This window comes from Trichosurus vulpecula, chromosome X (genome assembly GCF_011100635.1).
Source record: "Trichosurus vulpecula isolate mTriVul1 chromosome X, mTriVul1.pri, whole genome shotgun sequence".
Classification (NCBI taxonomy): domain Eukaryota; kingdom Metazoa; phylum Chordata; class Mammalia; order Diprotodontia; family Phalangeridae; genus Trichosurus; species Trichosurus vulpecula.
Window position 1 is genome coordinate 59,076,690 of NC_050582.1, and position 23,989 is coordinate 59,100,678.

The 23,989-nt window shown below is 41.5% G+C and overlaps 1 pseudogene; it reads left to right on the plus strand.

Moving 5' to 3' along the window:
• The first annotated feature begins 4,101 nt into the window (after positions 1-4,101).
• On the plus strand, positions 4,102-23,846 carry LOC118832547 (annotated as a pseudogene).
• Positions 23,847-23,989: the final 143 nt, after the last annotated feature.

Genomic DNA, 23,989 nt, shown 5'->3' on the forward strand with positions numbered 1-23,989 from the left:
AAAGGGGTTTGGGGTTAGGGATTATCAGTAGCAGATCTCAAACTCTGCTACAGATCAGTGATTAGGAAAACAACTGTGGACTTTATTTAGTCCTGTCTAACTTTTCCTGACCCCGTTTGGGGTTTTCTTGGCAAAGATACTGGAGTGGTCTGCCATTTCCTTCTCCAGCTCATTTACAGATGAGGAACTGAGGGAAACAGGGGTAAGTGACTTACCCAGAGTCACACAGCTGGTAAGTGTCTCAGGCCATATTTGAACTCAAGGAGATGAGTCTTCTTGACCTGAGACCCTGCAGAATACCTAGTTGTCCAGAAAACAATTTGAACTTGTTAAAAATTGAAAGGGTGATCAATGGAATGCAATGTACAGAAGCAAAGCAATAAAATAAAATTGTGTTTAATAAATCCGAAGACAGAATTTGGGCAGGGGAGCAGGTGAGGACACACTATTTTATTTTTTAAAAAAGATGTGATAGGCTAAAAGCAGTTTGCCAGAGATTTCATAGGACATCAATACCTCACAGCACATATCAAATTAAATGACAGATACATGTATTAGAGGTAATGTAGGAAATTTAGGTAAAAGGGGAATCAACAGCAAATTAGAGGAGAAAGGAGGAAATTACTTTTCATATCTATTAGGGGAAGAGGTTATGGAAGAACAAGCAACAGAGAGAATCACAGAAAGTAAAATGAATGATTCTGCTTCTATAAAGTTGAAATGTTTTTGCACAAACAGATCCAATGCAGTTAAAGGAGGAAAGAAAGATCTTTGCAGTAAAGTTCTCTGAAGACTATTGCATATGCAAAATATAAAAGGAACTGATTCCAGTTTCTAAGATTAAGAACCACTCCCCAATAGATCCAACGTGAACAGGAAGTTTTCAAAGGAAGAAATCCAAGCTTGCAATAGCCCTATGACAAAATGCTCCAAATCTGTCATAATGAGAGACATGCACATTGAAACAACTCTTTTCTTTCAGTCTGCAAATCATAGAGATCCACAGTCAGGGACAGTCCCCCATTTCTGTTCAACAACAAAGGATGTTGAAACCCTGCTTTCACCAGGTTATGGCTGAAAGCAGAACTAAAATAAATATACTCTTTAATTGAACGACACCAAACAAAAGAAATGACAAAGAAAGGAGGAGGGGAAGAGTTTCTAGACAGTCTCCTCTCTCCTCAGCCAAGGATTGGAGGAAGTGAGGAAGAAAGAGGAGCAGAGGGAGGGAGAGTCGTGAAATGCTTCTCCCTGCTGCCCTGCACTGCACCTGGCCCCCCCCTCAGGATCCCCTAAGGCCCCAGCCCTCCAGACAAAGACATGGGCAGGCAAGAAGCCCCAGACAGGAGCAGATCTGGAGTGGCAGGCACACACCCATATAGCCAGGGGCCCACACACCCACACGCACACCCAGATTCTGTCACTCAAACACATACATCGTACCTACATACAGAACATTCCCAGAAACAAAAGGATCAATCCTCCAGGCCCGTTCACCCATCCTTACACACATCCTCCAGGGAACCAAGCTAGGCTGGTTTGGTGCGAGGGGTCCTCTGCTTCATAAAAAGATTTTTTCTGGTAGCAGGGGAGGGAAGAGAAGATGAAGAGAAGAGAAGAAAGGGAGGGGCTGAGGCAGGAGCAGGGAGGGGGCACTTACAGCCACTTAGGAACTAACAGGACCCTCAGTATCATTCAATCTGGAAGATGGGGGGAAGATGGGGTTATGGAGGGGAAGGGTGTGGAGGGGAAGGGAAGTGGGTTAGGGGCAGAAAGACCTAGTCCTGCTCACCCCACTCACATCTTCCTGAAGACAAAGAAGACCTACACTTAATAATGGGTGGGAGGGGGTAGGATTGGACGTCACTGCAGGGAAGGGCTAGTCTCCTCCCAGAGCAGAGGGAGAAGGGCAGAGGGAGGGAGAGGGTTTCTGACATCAGGCCCAGAGCAGTGGGGAAACCCACCAGCATTTTCTCTCAGCCATCTGAACCACCCTCTTGGGGGGGGGGGGCGCAGGTTCATCCTCCACCTGCAGGTGGGCCTGGGACTGACCAGGTTCCAAGGTTCCTGAGAGCAGGCTTCAGGGACTGGAGGTGGGAGGCAGTACCTGAATTCAGCTTGGGGTTGTTGAGGGTCAGCCCCTTTACCGAAACAAGGATGGGGAGGACAAAGAGGGGAAAGGGGAGGTCAAGGAAAGGCTGTCCTGGGCTCCACAAAAGGGAAGAAAGAGTACAGTAGCTACAGCAGCATCTGGAAATCACCAGCTCTTGAATGGGACTTGGATTCCCCACAACCCCCAGAGCAGAGGAGGAAAGGGCGGAGCTGGGGGAAGGGGCAGGGCTCAGTCTCCTTTCTCCAGGCAGGAGGAGACAAAGATCAGGCTGGGCGGGAGGGACAGAGTGGACACCTAGGGAGGCAATGAGTCTGCCCCTGTTGTTTATGTGTCGGTACCCTGGTCTAAATCCTATGTAACATAAACCTTCCAGAGGCTGGAAAAGAGGGAGTCACACCCTCCTTTCTGCCTCAATCTCCACTACCAAGGGACTTAATAAATTTTTTTCTAAAACTCTTTCAGATTTGGGACTTTTTTCTCTCCAACACCAGCTGCCCTGCCACTAGTGAATTAGCATAGTGGAGAGATACCTGCAATTGGAGGCACAAGACAGATGAAACAGGACTGTGGGCATCACATGTTCCTCACACTGTTCACACATGGTGTTCAGGTCTTCCCCTAGGTCTCTACATGTTGCAAGCTTTTCATCCATGCAGCTTGGAGATAAGGAACACTTGGTATGCTATTAAAAACACTGTTCTTGAATTTTTATGTCATCTGCTCACTTCTGAAAGATACCGAGCTTCTAAGTGATAATTCCAGCCTAACCTAAGTAATCATTAGGTACTAATGTTTTAGAACCTTCAATGAAGAGTTGCTCAGTTTCTACCATTTCCTTCCATAGTCTGTGGTGATTGCGAAATCTGGGCTCCTAAAGCACAATCTATAATTTCTGTTGATAATGACCTGATATGGGATTGCCACCAGAAATTCACTCCATTTTAAACAAACCTATAAGATGAGCATGTGTTCAGTGGTTTTCTGTACACACACAGTTGGTTGAATTGCTGTATAATGACATTTATGGAGTTCATCTGGACTCCACTCTTGGATCTTTGCTATTTTATAGGCTTCCCCTAGAGAGTGACCACTTTCAGATACATCCAGGGGTGAGTATCTATTTACATTTCCTTAACTTACTTTTACTCTTGCTAAGTGTTACATCTCTGTGTTCCACAAATATGTCCATCCATTTTAAACTTGTTTAGTAAGTGCTTTTAATGAAAAGTGTTGATCTCTGTGTTTCATTATTAGGTAGATTTTTGTTAGGATACTTTCCAATTCTGTGCTTGTCCATTTTGGCAGAAAGAAGAGAAGGGTTTTCTACACTCAGCACTATCTAAGAGGGTGGATACTTTAAGAAGGCCATCTTCTGGGGTGGGACCTGGGGAGCAGAAAAGGCTCCCCCTGGCTTAGCAGAAAGAGGTTCTAAGGCATAGGTGGATGACCCAGCTGCAACTGAGGCAGTATTGGCACTAATGTTGTTATGGCCATATAAAGGAAGTACATGTGGAGCTCCAGCCAAGGTAGGCTTCCCCATGGAAAAGATCTCTAAGTATGATCAGGAGACACCTGAGACTTTTGTTTCACCCAGGCAGACTTCCTTTAGGAACAGAGAGAAGGGATCCTCACCAAAATAAAGGACTTGCTGAAGGTTTTTAACCAGGAGCTACCTCCTGATTTTGTTGCCCCATAAGCATTTTACTGGGCACATCCCCTCCATTAAGAATGGGTTAAGTTGGTTGCCTTAAAGGGCATCAGTAAAATATTTTTCAGTTTGGAGTTAAGTTACTGCTATCACTATGAGTACCCAAAGACCAGAGTACACACAGAGTAAACATACAAGTACAGACAGCAGTATCTTCATTGTTAAACCGCACCCTTGTAGCAGGACTGCAGCTTCTTGCTAATGGCACTGATTCTCCAGAATGACACACCACATTCCACTCTCTGGAGCTACCCTTTCAAATGCCTCAAACTTTGTCTCCATGCATAAACCTGGCAAAGATGCCAGAGATGTATCAGATGCCAGCACTGCTGAAATGGGAACACCATCTGGAAAAGGGAATCTGGACTGCTCAGCATTAAGGCAGTACAGGTCTAGGGGAAGCAATGGGAAGGCAATGAATATCAAAAGCCTCATTGCGGCAACCCTGTGACTAGGTCTATCAAAATCACCCACATATCCCTGCAAGCCCCATGGTCCTTCCATGTTTAGATCATACATATTCAAGAGCTTTCCCACTAATTCAATAATAAGAGTAATAGAAAGGGCTTTCCATGTGGTGTCTCATTTCATTAACAAACTGAACATACTATCCCCATCCTAGTTAGGATCACCCCAGAACTGAAACTTTTGTCCCTTTCATTCATGGTTCATATCTCAAACTTGTGTGTACACAAATTCCTGCAGTACCAGTAAGAGTGATCTACCCAGTGTGGAATGGGACAAGCTGGGACCACGAGGAAACGGTAGAACCTGATTTTCAAAGTGTGGATGATGGCACTATTTGATGGAGTACAAGAGATCCAACATACTGTACAGAGAGATTAGTCCATCTGTCATTCCTTTCCAAAAAGCTCAGTTGAGGAGTTCCACCACGGCCTCTGTAGAGAGGCCCTGACTGCCTTCCTTAGGACATGGAGGGTTCCATAAGAGTGGGATATTTTCAGTAAGCTATTTAAGTGGAATTGGAAGGATGAGAACCCCAGGCCAGATCAGCACTTTGCAGGGGACAGCTCCATGCAGCTGAGCTCTTCCGACCTACCACAAATTCACTGGGAGGGGAACAGCATTTGTTGAACAATTAGAAGGAATAGGAAGATTTCCTCCACATCTCCAGCCCTGTGCAAGAACTGCTAAGGGAAGTACTTGCTTCAGGGGAGGGGCGGTGGAGCTGAATTGAAGAAGTTCCTCAAGGCTGGAGTGTCAATGACTTCCTTGAAGGGATGGCCTGGGTACTGTGCAGAGTAGCATAGGAGAGTCAAGGACTACAATAAGATAGAGACCAGGAGTTTGTTTGCAAGAGAGTATAGAGCAAGAGAGGTAGGTGACTGTGGCAGAGTAGGGATGTTGGGAATCAGAGCAATATATTTGGGATTATGATTGAGAGGAGGGGGTGTCTTTAGAGGGACAGTGGAGAAAAAGTGAGATTGTTGGGTATGAGATATGTGACCTAAAGATTATTAAGTGTTCCTCTACCACCAAGGTATGGCAGATGCCACCAAATATCGTAGTCAAGTTCTATAGTCAGTTATGATCTTCTCCCTGAGAAGCCCAGACTTAAGCAAAGGAAGACAGTCATGTCTGTGATACTATTTGATGAATACTGAAAGGCCCTGCTACCCTTAATATCAGACAACAAAACAACATGCATTTATTAAGCACCTACTATGTAACAGACACTGTGCTAGGCACTGAGAATACTAAAAAAACCCACCAATGTCTTCCTTTGAGAACCATATATTCTATCATGGAAGACAAAATATACATACATACATACAAGGCACACTTACAAGATTCTGGATTAAGTGATAATGAATTTAAGGCATAACAAAGAAGTAGTCAGAACAGTCAACGACAGTGTTCCTCCTCCACCTCACTTCCAAAGCTCTCATGATTATGCATATGTGCCAGCAGCAAAGCTGCTTTGGTGATATATTTTGGCCACTGAAAACCCCAGTCTCCCTACAAATACATTCTAGAACAGCTCCCAGAAATCAAACCTGAAGTTCATCAATCTGTAATTTGAAGATTCGAGTCCCTTTCCTCTTTTGAAAATTGGGACATTTCCCTCTTCCAACCCCCTCATATATTATTTTCCTGAATCAGCAAGTCCACTGAGGGAGAGCCAGGAGGCAGCTACTACGAGGCAAGTCATGCTCCTACCACCACCTCAACCACCACTACCCCTGAGACCATGATGGAAACAGTTCAGCACCTGGAGCCCAAGAGTCTCAAATACAGGTGCCTCTCCCAGAACATGGGTCTCAGCACCCACAGTCATCACTGGCAGAAGGGATTCCCTTGAAGAAGGGGCCACTCAAGCATCCTCACCATCTGCTCCCTTTGGGCTAAGCAAGCCAGCCTAGCTAAGGCAGTGAAGCATCTCAAGGGAAAGGTTAGAGGTGGCAGGTGGTCAGCCTCTTCTTGCTGCTATCACTGGAACTAAGGGATTGCTGCATTAGCCTAAAGTCTGCCAGTGTGGCATACATAGACTCAGACTTGTCCAGGGAGAGCTCAGCTCAGTTCTAAGCTCTGCTACAGCCCCAATAATCAGCTTTTTAAAACCCTATGTTGTCCTCAGATTTCCTTATCAGCCTTGGTTCACACAACTTGCACAGAACCTGACAGTTACAGGGACCACAGGACCATCTCATCCTATCTATATGTGAAGAGAATTTCCAGAGTAACATAACAGACAAATGGTCATCCAGCTTTTCCTTGAATACTTCCAAGTATGGGGAATCCACCAACTTCTTCAAGGCAACCCACTGCACTTCGGGAGAATTAACTTCAGTAGCAATGCCTTATTATTCAAGGCTGTATAGTAGAACCTCAGGATTGCTTTAATTTTTATTTTCCTAATTATTAGTAATTTTGAGCATTGTTTCATGTTTGTGCTTTGCTTATATTTCTTCTTCTGAAAACTGCCTGGGTATATCCTTTAACCACTTATCAGTTGGGAAATCCTTCTCATGATTATAAGTAAGAATTTGTTCTTTACATACCTTACATATCAGAGAAACTTTCTATAATATTTTCCAATTTACCTGCTTTTTCTTACTAAATTCAGCTTCAATAATTTTTCTTTGTACAAAAGCATTTGTATTTGATGTAAGAAAAATTATCAATTTTACCACCTGGGATCCTCCCTCCCTCCCTCTCTCTCTCTCTCTCTCTCTCTCTCTCTCTCTCTCTCTCTCTCTCTCTCTTCTTTGTTCCTGAATTCATCCTCTATCTACAAAAGAGACAGGTACTTTCTCAAGTCTGGAATATGTTCAAAATGTCAGAATTACCACTGGGATTTATATTAAGAATGCAGAGCTATTTCAACGTTAGTAACACTATCAGCACAACTGATCATATCAGTAACATGACCGATAAGGTTGTGCAATTATATCAAAAGATGCAGAAAAAAAGCTTTTGACAAAATACAACCCATTCCTATTAAAAACACTACAAAGCATAGAAATCAACAGAATGTTTCTTAAAATGGCAAGTGACATATTTTTAAACTTCAGAGCAAGCATTATCTGTAATGAGAAAAAAACTCAAAGCCTTCTAAGATCAATAATGAAGTAAAGATGCCCATTATCACCACAATCATTCAGTATTCTACTAGAAATCCTAGCTGTCGCGAGAAAAAGAAAACTGGAAGAATAAAAACAGACAATGAGGAGACAAAAATACCCCTCTTTATAAATGATATATGATCTGCTTACAGCACCCTAGAGAATCAAATTAAAAGAAAAACTAATGGAAACAATTAACAACTGTAACAATGTTAAGTTGTCAAGAAGTAAAGTAATCAAAGTTAAATAATCAGTAGCCCTACCAATTTTCCTCTGGAAAAAGTTAAAGGTAATATCAAAGAAATCATGAAAATTCAAGTGGGATGAGAACATGAGGAGATGCAGTTGCCGTGGCAACCCTCCCCACAACTATTTTGCAGATTATAGAAATAGTGCCTGGTTATTGTCCTTCAGGATGTGCTCCGACTGCTTGAGGAGGTCTGTTAGCTGTTTTAGACAGTGGTGGCAATTGCTTTTCAGAGGCTACTGATGGAGAGATGGGGGACAGCCTGTGCCAGACAAGTCAAAACATCACCACCCCCTTCCCCCGATGCATGTCTCCTAGCAACAGCTGCTTTGCTTTGTCTTCTTCTGCATACTAATCTGCAGTCACCATCTTTATTTCTTTTTCCCTGGCTCTGGCTCTGCCTGTCCCTGTCTCTGCAACTATGTCTGTCTTTGTTTTGTTCTCAGTCTCTCAATATAGACAATATACCCATCACTTATATGTACATATGTGGGCATTTGTGGTATCTCCTGATGTTTTGTAGCCCCTGGTGATTTAGATCTATTCCCAGCTGGCAGTCCAGGACAAAGCTGGGAAGAAGTCCTCCCCTCCTCCTGGCCAAGGGAAAATAATGGAGGCCTGATAAAGAGGTAGCCTGAGTGCCAGCAACTCAGGATCCTAGGTATCCTTGGCAATGACTAGTCACCATGGCAACCAGTGATTAGAACTGGCTCCTCATACCTTGCTGGACACTAAAATTTGCCTCTACACAGGTTATATTCCACCAAAGACTGTGCAACTCACTTGATATGGATTTCAACCAGAAATAATGTGAGAAATCCCTCTTACTCCCTGCTCCTTGAACAAGCCTGGGGTACAGGGGTTGGGCTTTTTGGCACAGGGGGCCAAAGAGGAAAAATTATAACTTTAAAAATCCCATAATATTATCAATGAAAAAACAAATATTTATTAAGCACCATGTATGTGCTAGGCACTGTGGTCATTGCATGAAATACAAAAAGAGGCAAAATACAATCCCTGTCCCAAGGAGATTTCTGTCAAAAGGGGGAGCTTGTAGTCTAATTGAGAGGATCTTACAGTCTACTGGAGGAGTTTAAAGTGGAATGGACAAGTTTAAAGTTTAAAATTAAAGATAAAGGAAAATGGAAACAACTAAAATGAGAAAGAATGACAGATTGGAGAAGGAAAAAATACTACAATATATCATTTACAAGAAACACATTTGAAATACAAAGACATGCATGAAATAAAATTGAGGAGATGGAGGGGGAAAAAACCCCAATATACTATGCATCAAGTGATTGCAAAAGAGTAGGCAATGCAATCTTGTTACCTGACCAAGAAAAAGCAGATATTCAAAAAATAAAAAGATAAATACGAAAACTACATTAGACTCACAGTAACCATAAACAGTAAACCAATATCAATAACAACATTTTATAATCCCAATGCCTTAGCATTCCAATTAATAAAGGAAACATTAACTCATCTACAAGAAGACATAAACAATTTTTATCACCAATGTCTCTGATAAAGGCTTCATTTCTAAACTACATAGAGAACTGAGTCAAATTTATAAGAAGACAAGTCATTCCCCAGTTGACAAATGATCAAAGGATATGAACAGGTAATTTTCAGAGGAAGAAATTAAAGCTATCTATAGTCATATGGAAAAATGCTCTAAATCACTATTGATTAGAGAAATGCAAATTAATAGAAATCTGAGGTTCCACCTCGCACCTGGAAGATTGTCTAATGTGACAAAACAGGAAAATGGTAAATGCTTGATGTGGGAAAATTGGAATATTAATGAATTGTTGGTGGTGTTGGAAACTGATCCAACCAGTCTGCAGAGCAATTCGGAATTACATCCAAAGGGCTATAAAACTGTGGATACCCTTACACCCAGAAATACCACTTCTAGGTCTGTATCCCTAACAGATCATAAAAAGGGTAAAGGACCGCTATGTATAAAAATATTTATAACAGCTCTTTTTGTTAAGGCAAAGAATTGGAAATTGAGGGGATGCCCTTCAATTTGGGAGTGGCTGAACAAGCTGTGCTATTTGAATGCAATGGAATACTATTGTTCATGAAGAAATGATGAGCAGGCAGATTTCAGAAAAACCTGGAAAGACTTACATGAACTGATGCGGAGTGAAGTGAGTACAAGGAGGACAACAGAGTAACAGCAACATTGTGTAATAACTGAATTTGTTACACTTAGCTCTTCTCAGCAATGCAATGATATAAGACAATTCCAAAAGACTCATCATGGAAAATGCTATCCACAGAACTTTGGAGTCTCAATGCAGATCAGGGCATACTATTTTCTCTCTTTTTTCTTTCTCATACTTTTTCCCTTTTGCTCTGATTCTTCTTTCACACCATGACTAATGTGGAAATATATTTAATATGATTATATATGTATAGCCTATAGCAAATTATATCCTATCTTGGGAAGGAGGGAGAAGAGGGAGGGGGAAAAATTTAGAACACAAAATCTAATAAAAGTAAATGTTGAAAATTAAAAATAAATAAATTTTTGAATAAATAAAAATAAAAAATTTATTCACCATGTAAAAAAAAAAACATCAGTCTCACTCTGGTAAAAAAGGAGCACAGTCCAGGGCAGGAAGTGTCCCAGCAAGCCAGTGGGAGATCCTGAGCCCCAGGGTGGTGGAGCAGGCAAACACCAACACCAGGGTCCCCCAGGTGCCTCAGCATAGCCAGGGAAACCAGCAACTCCAGCTCCAAGAACCACCACTTGCTTCATCACAGCCCCAGGCAAACAGGCATACTCCAGAAGTCAGACCTCCAATTACTTCAGCACACCCCTGGGCAAATAGGCAGCCTCCAGATCCAGACCTCCACCTACATCAGTGTAGCCCTGGACAAAGGCTGAAATAGCCCACAGGCCTCAGCACAAGCCAGACACCACTAAGACTCCAGCTCAGCATCAAGTAACCCTAACAGCCTCTAGCAGTGCCAGCTACCCTCTCCAGGCCACCCCCTCAGTCCAGCACCAGACATGAGGGTCACCAGTGGGCCTCAGGTCAATATCAGTACAGCACCAGCTAAACAGCAAGGGCCTGTAGCCCCTGGCACAAGAAGTCTGAGACAGTGCCCCTTCCACCCTGACAGCAGAGTTCAAATTTAAAAGAAAGACAAAAGGCTAACCAAGATGAGCATAAAAAAAGGATTCTGACATAAGAAAGGTATTAGGGTGACAGAGAAGACCAAGACACTCAGAAGAGGATAACCATGACAAAACAAATACATGCAAAGCCTCAAAGAGAAATCTGAATTCATTTCAGGCCTAAAAAAACCTCCTGGAAGTGCTCAAAGAGGACTCTAAAAATTACATAAGAGAGGCAGAATAAAAATTGGAGGAAGCAATGAGAGGTACGGAAGAGAGTCCTGACAATAGGATCAACAGCTCAGTAAAGGAAGCACAAAAATGGACAAAGATGTACAACAATCCACTGAAGAAGCAATTCTTTTAAAAGGAGTATTGGCCTAATGAAAAAAGGAAATATGAAAGGTTAGAAACAGGTTTTGTACTTAAGGGGAAGATGCAGGAAGGGGTGGGGAATGCTTGTACCTTACCCTAATTAGAAATGGTTCAAAGAGCTGTAGTGCCAAGAAGATATTCATGGTGCCTATGGTGACTTTGAATATACTGGCATAGTTCAGAATCACAAAATATAACAGGTTCTTTACATGGAAGACAGGACAAAAATATTTATTCAAACACAAATAAGCCAAACCCAACACCATAAAACCAAATCCATAATAACAACAAAGAAGTCTATACACAATAAAAATGAAGGGGGCACCACCATCCCCAAGCCTTCCCCCTGCTATGGCCTTCCCACAAATGAACACTCACAGATAGCTGCCTGCTTCCTCTCTCTCTCTCTCTCAACTCTAAGAGCTCTGACCAACTTCCTCTAAGCTCTGCTCCACCTTTCCTGCTCCACCCATTCAGCAGGCTCCTCCCACCACAGGTTTCATGTGACACAAACTCATGTGACTTGGGCTTCCATGTGACTTAAGTAGGTCACATGGGCCTATTAATGGATGGGAAAGATCTTCCCATTAAGCAAAAATACATTAACGATAAATATTAAAACCATTAACAATACATTAGGCCCCAAGATCTTTCAGATCCCTTATATAGGCCAAGGGGGCAACTGGTGTCAACAGAATTTTGTAACAATATAACACGGATAACAAAACAAGGCCATAAAACAATATCCAGGATGGGGCTTGAGCACAAGCACCTATCATTGTCCCTTCAAACAAATGGGGCCCAAAATCTTGGGGTAAGGGGTGAAGGTCTCTTCTTCCATAGCTACTTCCTGCTGAAATTGGATGTAGAGATGTCCCTGCCTTAAGAGGTCCCATTCAAGAGGTCAGTTGTTTAGCTTGCATCCAAAGCTTGTTCAACGCCAGGTGCAGGGGTGACACATTATAGTCATAGACGGGGTTGACATTTGGCTTAAGAGATGAGGCATCTGCAGGTGGAGTGTACTAAGCCTGAAGGAAACAAATCTAGCAAACAAGTTGAATACACAAAAAGCCAAAAAGAAACAAGGAGACAATAACCAGAGGAAGGGTAGATATAGGATCACCATTCTTCTACAATCCATGAACCCACTATCATAGCCTCATTCATGGTGCTTAAATCATTCATATGATTTAAAAGTACAATTTGGTAATCATCTTCTCCCCAAAAAAAAACAATTAAAGTATTATCCTTCCCATGTGCTATAATTTATACAGCCTTTGGTATATCCTCTAGCTTCTGTTTTACCCATACTTTAGCTCTTAATTTTATTCTATCAGTACTACCAAACCCTTCAGTTCCTGTGATAGTTATTTGGGAAGGAGGATCAGTTTCCCAAGCTGTATTGTTTCACAAGGAATAATAATCACTTGAACTATTCTATCATTTTTACAAAACTTTATGGGTTCTTCACCTCAATTTTGGAATGTCACACTAATTACTCCTTGATAATTAAAATCTATCACTCCAGCCAATACATGTATTCCTCGAGTTGCTAATCCTAATTTAGGTAATATCCATCCAAAATGATTTTTATACATTGTCATATATATTTCAGTAGAAATTTTTCTTATTTCTCTTCTATCCAATCGAAAGCCCTCTAAACAATGTAAATCGTATCCTTCTGAGCCAGGTGTTCCTGGATACCGTGCTGGGACATCTTGCCTCAGAGTCCAATACTCAATATTTGGGATATTACGTGTTTGCTGTTTTCTAATTTACACATTTGGGGTTATCATTCTGGCTAGAGGTATATTCCTCAATTGTCTACTACTCAAATTATGTAAAGCTGTGAACAATCCTTCCAATGCTGATACACATTATTACAACTTAATTTTCTTAACTGTTCTTTCAATAATCCATTCATTCTGTCAACCCAGACACTTGTGGACAATATGGAATATGATACATCCATTCTATGTCGTGTAACATACAACATCTCTTCATTTCATTACCTTTGTAATGTGACCCACTGTCACTTTGAATCTCCATTGGGATTCCATCATATAGACTTAGGATATCAAGAGTTTTACAGATGTTTTTCTGAACAGCATTCTTCTAAGGACAAGCCACTAGTACACCTGAATAGGTGTCAACACAAGTACATATAAATTTGTATCCTTTATCTTGGTGTAGGGGTCCAATACAATCTATCTGCCAAGCTTATGATGGACCTTTTTCACTTGCTATCTCTCCAGTTACTACTCAAGGAACAGTTCGTTCCTTTTCCAACTGACATATACAACAATCCTCTTCTACTTGTTTTAACAGTGAATGGGGGGAGGCAGGGTGGAGCCAAGACGGCAGCTGGAAAGCAGGGACTAGCATGAGCTCCCCACCAGGTCCCTCCAAAAACCTATAAAAAATGGCTCTGAACCAATTCTATAACAGAAGAACCCCTCAAAATAGCAAAGGGAAGCAAGGCTCCAGCACAGGACAGCCTGGATGCTCTCTGGGTAAGGTCTATCCCTCACGGAGCACTGGGAGCGGAGCAGAGCAGAGCAGGGCCCAGCGTGGGCAACGCGGACCAACCAAACCAGGAGCCAGGCAGAGCGTGCCCTAGCGTCCTGAATCAGTGAGCTGCAGCAGTTACCAGACTTCTCAACCCACAAACACCAAAGACAACAGAGAAGAACTGCAGAACCGACAAAATAGCGGAGGGAAGCAGAGCTCTAGCCCAGGACAGCCTGGGTGGTCTCTGGGTAAGGTCTATTCTTCACAGAGAGCTGGGAGTGGAGCAGAGCAGAGCAGAGCCCAGCATGGGCGGCACAGACCAACAAGACTAGGAGCCAGGCAGAGCGTGCCCTAGCATCCTGAATCAGTGAGCTGCAGCGGTTACCAGACTTCTCAACCCACAAACACCAAAGGCAACAGAGAAGGTTAGTGGGAAAAGCTGCTGGGGACAGGGTGATAGAGTTCACTGTTCAGGCACTGCCCCGAGGGCAGCTGAGGTGGAGCAGGTACAGAACTACAGCTGCAGTTGCTTCCAGCCCCAGGCCTACCTGGTGGGAGGAATTAAGTGGCAGATCAGAGCAGGAGTGCAGAGCCTGCTGAAGGTCTAAGTCCAGTCCAGGTTGGGGGTTATTGGGGAAGGAGGAGTGCTGGTGTGGCATAGCTGGCTGTAATGGCTCTGAAATCAACAGTGCATCCCCCAAGCTTGGAACATAGTACTCTTTACTCTACAAGCAGTCATACCCCGGTGAGAAGCTCAAGGGTCAAGTAAGTTGGATGGGAACATGGCCAGACAGCAAAAACGCACCCAGATGCAGTCTCAGACTTTGGAATCTTTATTTGGTGACAAAGAAGACCAAAACATACAGCCAGAAGAAGTCAACAAAGTCAAAGATCCCACAACAAAAGACTCCAAGAAAAACATGAACTGGTCTCAGGCCAAGGAAGAGCTCAGAAAGGATTTGGAAAAGCAAGTTAGAGAAGTAGAGGAAAAATTGGGAAGAGAAATGAGAAGGATGCAAGAAAACCATGAAAAACAAGTCAATGACTTGCTAAAGGAGACTCAAAAAATACTGAAAAATATATTGAAGAAAGCAACACCTTAAAAAATAGACTAACTCAAATGGCGAAAGAGCTCCAAAAAGCCAATGAGGGGAAGAATGCCTTGAAAGGCAGAATTAGCCAAATGGAAAAGGAGGTCCAAAAGACCACTGAAGAAAATACTACCTTAAAAATGAGATTGGAGCAAATGGAAGCTAGTGACTTGAGGAGAAATTAAGATATTATAAAACAGAACCAAAAGAATGAAAAAAGGGAAGACAATGTGAAATATCTCATTGGAAAAACCACTGACCTGGAAAATAGATCCAGGAGAGATAATTTAAAAATTATTGGACTACCTGAAAGCCATGATCAAAAAAAGAGCCTAGATATCATCTTTCTAGAAATTATCAAGAAGAACCGCCCTGAAATTCTAGAGCCACAGGGCAAAATAGAAATTGAAAGAATCCACCGATCACCTCCTCAAATAGATCCCAAAAAGAAATCTCCTAGGAATATTGTCACCAAATTCCACAGCTCCCAGATCAAGGAGAAAATACTGCAAGCAGCCAGAAAGAAATAATTTGAGTATTGTGGAAACATAATCAGAATAACTCAAGATCTAGCAGCTTCTACATTAAGAGTTCTAAGGACTTGGAATATGATATTCCGGAGATCAATGGAGCTAGGATTAAAACCAAGAATCACCTACCCAGCAAAACCGAGTATCATGCTCCAAGGAAAAATATGGATTTTCAATAAAATAGAGGACTTTCAAGCTTTCTCAGTGAAGAGACCAGAGCTGAATAGAAAATGTGACTTTCAAACACAAGAATCAAGAGCAGCACGAAAAGGTAATCAAGAAAAAGAACAAGAAAAAGAAATTGCAAGGGACTTACTAAAGTTTAACTGTTTTGTTTACGTTCCTACATGGAAAGATGATGTGTATGATTCATGAGACCTCAGTATTAGGGTAGCTGAAGGGAATATGCATATACATATATATATGTGTGTGTGTGTGTGTGTGTGTGTATATGTGTGTATGTGTATATATATACAAAGAGAGAGAGAGAGAGAGAGAGAGAGAGACAGAGAGAGAGAGAGAGAGAGATAGGGCACAGGGTGAGTTGAAGATGAAGGGATGATATCTAAAAGAAATAAAATCAAATTAAGGGATAAGAGGGGAATATATTGAGAGAGGGAGAAAGGGAGAGATAGAATGGGGTAAATTATCTCGGATAAAAGTGGCAAGAAAAAGCAGTTCTGCAGGAAGAGAAGAGAAGGCAGGTGAGGGGGAATGAGTGAATCTTGCTCTCATCAGATTTGGCCTGAGGAGGGAATACCATACACACTCAATTGGGTATCTTACCCCACAGGAAAGAAGGAGGAAGATGATAAAAAAGGGGGGATGATAGAAGGGAGAGCAGATGGGGGAGGAGGTAATTAAAAACAAACACTTTCGAAAAGGGACAGGTTCAAGGGAAAAAAACTGGATAAAGGGGGTTAGGTTAGGAAGGAGCAAAATATAGTTAGTCTTTCACAACATGAGTATTGTGGAAGGGTTATACCTAATGACACACATGTGGCCTATGTTGAATTGCTTGACTTCTTAGGGAGGGTGGGTGGGAAGGGAAGAGGGAAGAGAATTTGGAACTCAAAGTTTTAAAAACAGATGTTCAAAAACAAAAAAAGTTTTTGCATGTAACTAGAAAATAAGACACAGGCAGTGGGACATAGAAATTTATCTTGCCCTACAAGAAAGGAAGGGGAAAGGGGATGGGACGGGAGTGGAGTAACAGAAGGGAGGGCTGACTGGGGAACAGGGCAACCAGAATATACACCATCTTGGAGTGGGGGAGGAGGGCAGAAATGGGGAGAAAATTTGTAATTCAAACTCCTGTGAAAATCAATTCTGAAAACTAAATATATTAAATAAATTAGATTTTTAAAAAACAGTGAATTAGATACTAATACCTTGATCTTGTGCCCTGGTGTGTGTCCTGGACCCCTAAATGGCTGGCTGTTTGATGGACCCATTATCTAGTACAGAATCATCAACTGGTGTCACAGTAGAGAAATATGTTGAATAGCAATCTTTGCTAGTTGATCAGCATGTGCATTGTACTCATGTTCTGATGTGGTGAGGGCTACATGCGCATCTATATGAATAACTGACAAATCAATAACCAAAGACATGTCCCATATGTCTTCTAATAATTCTTTATCCCAGACATGTTTGCCATGAATTTCTCAATTTTTATTTTTCCACATGGGCATCCATGTAGCTAACCCATTATCTACCGCCCATGAATCAGTGAATATATGACACTGGGCTCTGTGTTCTGTTTTTATAACTTGATGTACTGCCATAAGTTAGGCATATTGTCTATTTCTACCTGTCCCAGTAATTTCCAAAGTCTGCCTAGTACATGGATTACATTCTAACATTTTCCAGTGTCTTTTGTAGACCAAATATTTTACTGTCCCATCAGTAAACCATGCATGTTTCTTTTGTTTTTCAGTTAATCCATCATATACACCATTCCATTTTACAAAGGATTGTACAAACTGTTGCTTTGGTTCAGGGGGTATATCGTCTCCCAGAGTATCTATGTTTGCTATTGTTTTGTGTAGAACAGAAACTTCAATTTTGCCTGTTTTAGATCTATTTTGAACACATCATTTCCATTTAATTATGCTAGCCTCTTGCACATGTCCAATTCTGTGAGAAGCTGTAGCACTCATTATCCAGGTCATAATGGGGATTCCAGGCCTTAATATTACTTCATGGCATTACTTCATGCATCCTGTGACATCTCCAGTCATCCTAGTGAGTGTCAGGCCACTGGACCCAGATGGCTCTGGAGAAGAAAGTGAGGCTGGTGACCTTGCACAGCCCTCCCTCATACAAATGAAAGTCAACTGTAAGTCATGTCACCCTTTCCATGATGTCATGGACCTCTTAAAAAATGAAGGACATACATGACAAGATTAACTTCATGGCCCAGAGTCATTTGTTTAGTCTCTACCAAAGCACAACATGCAGCTAACAACTTCTTTTCAAAAGGGGTATATCAAACTCCAGATGAAGGGAGTTTCCTAGACCAAAATCCTAAGGGTACATTTGGTTTTGTTGTTTTTGCCATAAACTCCAGTTTTTATATTTTTCTTATACAGTCACTTGTAATTCCACCTGGCCATTTTGCATAGGACATAAATCTAGGGCTAATTGTATAGCAGCCTTGGCTTCTTCAAATCTTTACTCTGCTCAAGTCACCAAGAAATTCATATTTTTTCTAGTACCTTTATATAAGGGTTTCAAAATCTGTCCTAGATATGGCAAACCAGCCATCTCCCTTTCTATCTGAGCTTTCTCCTTCAGCAGCTTGTCTCTGCTTTTACACATAAGATGAAAACTTGTTAGCAAAGCCCAGACTCTCCTAAACTCCCCTGACAGTTCTTTCCCTGGTTTTATTGGTATTCCTTGCAAACATATTTCTAAATCTCTGGGTTCTCCCTTCCATAGCCTTCGTTCTCAGTTTTCAGAGAGTCTGCTGCTTTTAGCCCATTCTCTCCAGGGACAAATAAGGTAAATCCTCCCATCCTGGGATACCCATTGCCTCCTCTAAAGTCTTCCTGCCACCAAATAGAGGTCTGATATTTCATGTTTCCATCCTTGCCACCAAATGTAGCACCAAGGCAATATTGACAGTGCCTACAGCAGCTATGATTATGCTGGCCAAGTTCTGAATCACAAAATATAACAGACGCTCTATATGGAAGATAGAACAAAAACATTTATTCAAACACCAGAAAGCTGAATCCCAACAATAGAAAGTCAAATCCATCATAGCAAAAAAGAAGTGTATACACAATAACAATGTAGGGGGCACCACCATCACCAGGCCTTCCTCATGTTAGTGGGGTAAAGCCAGGGCAGAAGCACTCACAGCTAGCTGCCTGCTTCCTATCTTTCTTTCAGCTCTAAATGCTCTGACCAACTTCCTTCTTCTCAGCTCTGCTCCACCCTTCCTCCTCCACCCATTCAATAAGCTCCTCCCACCACAGGCTTCATGTGACTCAACATCATATGACTTAGACTTCCATGTGACTTAAACAGGTCATGTGGGCCTATTAATGCATGGAAAAGATCTTCCCATTAATCAAAAATCCATTAACAATATATAAAAATACATTAAAAATACAAGAGGGAATAACATGCACCCTTGATTAGGTATAGATATCTGTCTTACCCTATAGGAAAGTAGGAGAGGAAGGGCATAAGAGAAGGGGGATGGGTGATAGAAGAGGGGAGATGGGGGGAAATGATATTCAGAAGCAAAACACTTTTAAAGAGGGACACAGTGAATAGAGAGAGAATAGAATAAACAGGGGCAAACAGGATGAAGAGAAATACAATTAGCAATAATAACTGTGAAAAAATTCTTGAAGCCAAGTTTCTCTGAAAAGGCTTCATGTCTCAAATATATAGAGAACTGAGTCAAATTATCAAAAGATACGAACAGTCAGTTTTCAGATAAAGTATTCAAAGCTATCTCTAGCCATATGAAAAAATTCTCTAAATCACTACTGATTAGAGAAATGCAAATTTAAAAAGTTCTGACCTACTACCTCAAACCTATTAATCTAGCAAATAAGACAGAAAAGGAAAATGACAAATGTTTCAGGGGATATGGGAAAAGTGAGGCATTCATACGCTGTTGGGAGAGTTGTGAACTGATCCAACCACTCTGGAGAGCAATTTGGAAATATGACAAAAGGGCTATAAAACCATGCATAGAAAAGAAAAGAAAAAGGGGGAGTAGGAGTGGCTGCCTCTGGCTCAGCTGCTGATATTGAAAACAGGTCCAGTACAGAGCCTGCACTCCTCTGGGTGGCAGTGACTTTCAGCCACAGTGAGTGTAAGAATGTGGATTTTCCCTAACTAGTTAAGAGCTTCCTGAAATAAAATCAGCTTTAGCAACAAGATAACTCATATGTCTCAAATCCTATTTCCTCATGAGGAAAAGTATTTCTCTACTACAGGGGAGGTTATGGTTCCAACTATGGTGAAGAATGTTTCAAAAAGGCAAAAAGTACTAAGAGCAAGTCCGTAGACTCCAGCCTTGGTGGACTTTCAAGATCAAGTACTGTAGCCAGCCTAGACACAGACTTGCCAAAACTGCAGGCACCATGCCAGCTGCTGAGGATACAAGTATAAAGAAATAAATAATTCCTTACCTTCTATTGGAGACAAGTACAATAAAAAAATATTTACCCATAATACAAAGGAAACAAAAACAAATATAAACAAAGTAGGGCAAAGCAACAGTAATTCTGATACCTGTGCCAAATTTAAAATAAAATGTGTTGGGTGGAGCCAAGATGGAGGCTGGAAAGCAGGGACCAAAGCTCTCCCCCAGGACCCTCCAAACACCTGTAAAAATGGCTCTGAACAAATTCTAGAACTGAAGAACCCACAAAATAGCAGAGGGAAGCAGGGATCCAGCCCAGGACAGAATGGATGGTCACTGGTTAAGGTCTAACACGCGGAGCTGGGAGCAGAGGGGAGCAGAGACAAGCGTGGGCTATGCCAGGACCAACCAGACCGGGATCCGGGCAGAATAGGCCCTAGCGCCCTGAATCAGTGAGCTGTGGCAGATACCAGACTGCTCAGCCCACAAACACCAAAGACAACAGAGAAGGTTAGTGGGGGAAAAAAAACTGTGGGGACAGAGTGAAAGGACTTTGCAGTTCAGCCACCAGCCCCGGGGCAGTGGAGGTGGTGCAGCTACAGAACTACAGCTGCAGTTGCTTCTGGCCCCAGGCTCACCTCACGGGAGGAATTAAGTGGCAGATCAGAGCAGGAGTACAGAGCCTGCTCAGATCCGAGATGTGGTCTGGGTTGGTGGTTCTTGGGGAAGGAGGAGCACTGGTGTGGCAGAGCTTGCTGTGTAGAGAAAGCTCTGAAAACAACAGCACAGCCCCTCAAGCTTGGGCCAAAATACTCTATACTCTACAAGCTGTCACAGCCTGACGAAAAACCCAAGGGTCAAGTAGTTGGCTAGGAACATGGACAGGCAGCGAAAACAGACTCAGATTCAGACTCAGAGTTTGGAATCTTTTTTTGGTGACAAAGAAGAACAAAACATACAGCCAGAAGAAGTCAACAAAGTCAAAGAGCCTACAACAAAAGCCTTCAAGGAAAACATGAACTGGTCTCAGGCCATGGAAGAGCTCAAAAACGATTTGGAAAAGCAAGTTAGAGAAGTAGAGGAAAAATTGGGAAGAGAAATGAGAAGGATGCGAGGAAACCATGAAAAAAAAGTCAATGACTTGCTGAAGGAAACCCAAAAAAATACTGAAGAAAATAACACCTTGAAAAATAGATTAACTCAAATGGCAAAAGAGCTCCAAAAAGCCAATGAGGAGAAGAATGCCTTAAAAGACAGAAGTAGCCAAATGGAAAAGGAGGTCCAAAAGACCACTGAAGAAAATACTACCTTAAAAATTAGACTGGAGCAAGTGAAAGCTAGGACTTTGTAAGAAATCAAGATATTACAAAACAGAACCAAAGGAATGAAAAAGGGGAAGACAGTGTGAAATATCTCATTGGAAAAACCACTGACCTGGAAAATAGATAAAGGAGAGATTATTTAAAAATTATTGGACTACCTGAAAGCCATGATATCATCTTTCAAGAAATTATCAAGGAGAACTGCCCTGATATTCTAGAGCCACAGGGCAAAATAGAAATTGAAAGAATCCACCGATCATCTCCTGAAAAAGATCCCAAAAAGAAAACTCCTAAGAACATTGTTGCCAAATTCCAGAGCTCCCAAATCAAGGAGAAAATACTGCAAGCAGCCAGAAAGAAACAATTTTCATATTGTGGAAACACGATCGGGATAACACCAGATCTAGCAGCTTCTACATTAAGGGATCAAAGGGCTTGGAATATGATATTGCAGAGGTCAATGGAGTTACGATTAAAACCAAGAATCACCTACCCAGCAAAACTGGGTATCATGCTCCAAGGCAAAATATGGATTTTCAACAAAATAGAGGACTTTCAAGCTTTCTCAGAAAAGACCAGAGCTGAATAGAAAATGTGACTTTCAAACACAAGAATCAAGAGAAGCATGAAAAGGTAAACAAGAGAGAGAAATCATAAGGGACTTACTAAAGTTGAACTGTTTTGTTTACATTCCTACATGGAAAGATGATGTGTATAATGCATGAGACACAAGTGTTGGGGTAGCTGAAAGGAATATATATATACATATCTACATATACATACACATATACGTATACATATACATATACATATACATATACATATACATATATATATATATATATATATATATAGACAGAGGGCACAGGGTGAGTTGAATATGAAGGGATGATATCTAAAAAAATAAAATCAAATTAAGGGATGAGAGAGGAATATATTGAGAGAAGGATAAAGGGAGAGATAGAATGGGGTAAATTGTCTTGCATAAAAGTGGCAAGAAAAAGCAGTTCTGTAGGAAGGCAAAAGGGGGCAGGTGAGGGGGAATGAGTGAATCTTGCTCTCATCGGATTTGATCTGAGGAGGGAATAACATACACATTCAATGAGGTGTCTTACCCCACAAGAAAGAAGGAGGAAGAAGATAAAAAGGGGGGATGATAGAAGGGAGGGGGAGGAGGTAATCAAAAGCAAACACTTTCGAAAAGGGACAAGGTCAAGGGAGAAAACTGAACAAAAGTGGATAGGATAGGGAGGAGCAAAATATAGTTAGTCTTACACAACATGAGTATTGTGAAAGGGTTTTACATAATGATACACATGTGGCCTATGTTGAATTGCTTGACTTATTGGGGAGGGTAGGTGGGAAGGGAAGAGGGGACAGAATTTGGAACTCAAAGTTTTTAAAGCAGATGTTCAAAAAAATTTTTTGCATGCAACTAGGAAATAAGATATACAGGCAATGGGGCATAGAAATCTATCTTACCCTACAAGAAAGTAAGGGAAAAAGGGATGGGGGAGTGGTGTGACAGAAGGGAAGGCTGACTGGGGAATGGGGCAATCAGAATATATGCCATCTTGAAGTGGGGGGAGGGTAGAAATGGGGAGAAAATTTGTAATTCAAACTCTTGTGAAGATCAATACTGAAAACTAAAAATATTAAATAAAAAAATAAATAAAATAAAATAAAAGATTTTGATGCCATTGAGAAACTCAAAGTCAGTGATGGGAAAAGTCTTGAAGGACTACTAGATCTAATAAATTACATTGATAAGGCTCACCAAGATGGAAAGTTACCATTTGTTCCTCTGGAGTAGGAGTTTATTGAGAGTTTCAAAATATGGCATTAAAGTATCAACATCCATTCAATAAGATGTTTAACACAGACATGCTCTGTACTTAACCATCCAGATGATGTGTTATGATGATGGTCTAGGAGCAGGAAAAAGCTCACTGGCACTAAAGACCACAGATCTACGCTATGAAGAGAATAGTCTATGGGTGTGTCAGTGTAACAGTCTGGAACAATGTAGTAGCAATTTGGATTTGAAGATCTTTCCCACATATTAATAAGCCATGCGACCTGCTTATGTCCCAGGAAGCCTAAGTCACATTTGGTGGAAGGTGCTTCCTGAGAGGAAATGGGGAGAGGGAGAGAGAGAGAGAGAGAGAGAGAGAGAGAGAGAGAGAGAGAGAGAGAGAGAAGTTATGGCTGCTAATGGCCACCATCGTGATAGTGAGAACTGAACAGGCTGACTTAGTGAGTTTGTGTTTGGGAAAGACCCCAGCAGGGGGACAGATAGGTTTTGGGATGGCTAGGCTCCATGTTGTGATATCATCTTTTAAGTTCCTTGCTGTTATGATAAAGTGGGCTAACTGGCTGTGGGCGCTGAACATTTGGTTACGGGATATGGTTCTCTGGTGCCTGAATAAATGTTATACTTCTACCTTCTTTATGAAGAGTCTCATATGCTTTGCGATACAGAACTACATAGGCATTTTGACAGTTATCATCTAGATTGTTATTATTATTTTACTGCTAAAAATGAACACAAGCTATTTGAAAAATTTTAGCCACATATTTTGACTCTGTATTAACATCTCAGAAATCATGAGTTCCTGCTAGAGTGGAAGATAAAAAATTTCATCTGAAAAAAGCCAGCATTCATAATGAAACAGGAGGTGAATTTTTATCTCCACTAAAGAATAAAGTTCCAGTTCATTCCAGTTTCATAAAGAAGAAAATATATTTTAAATA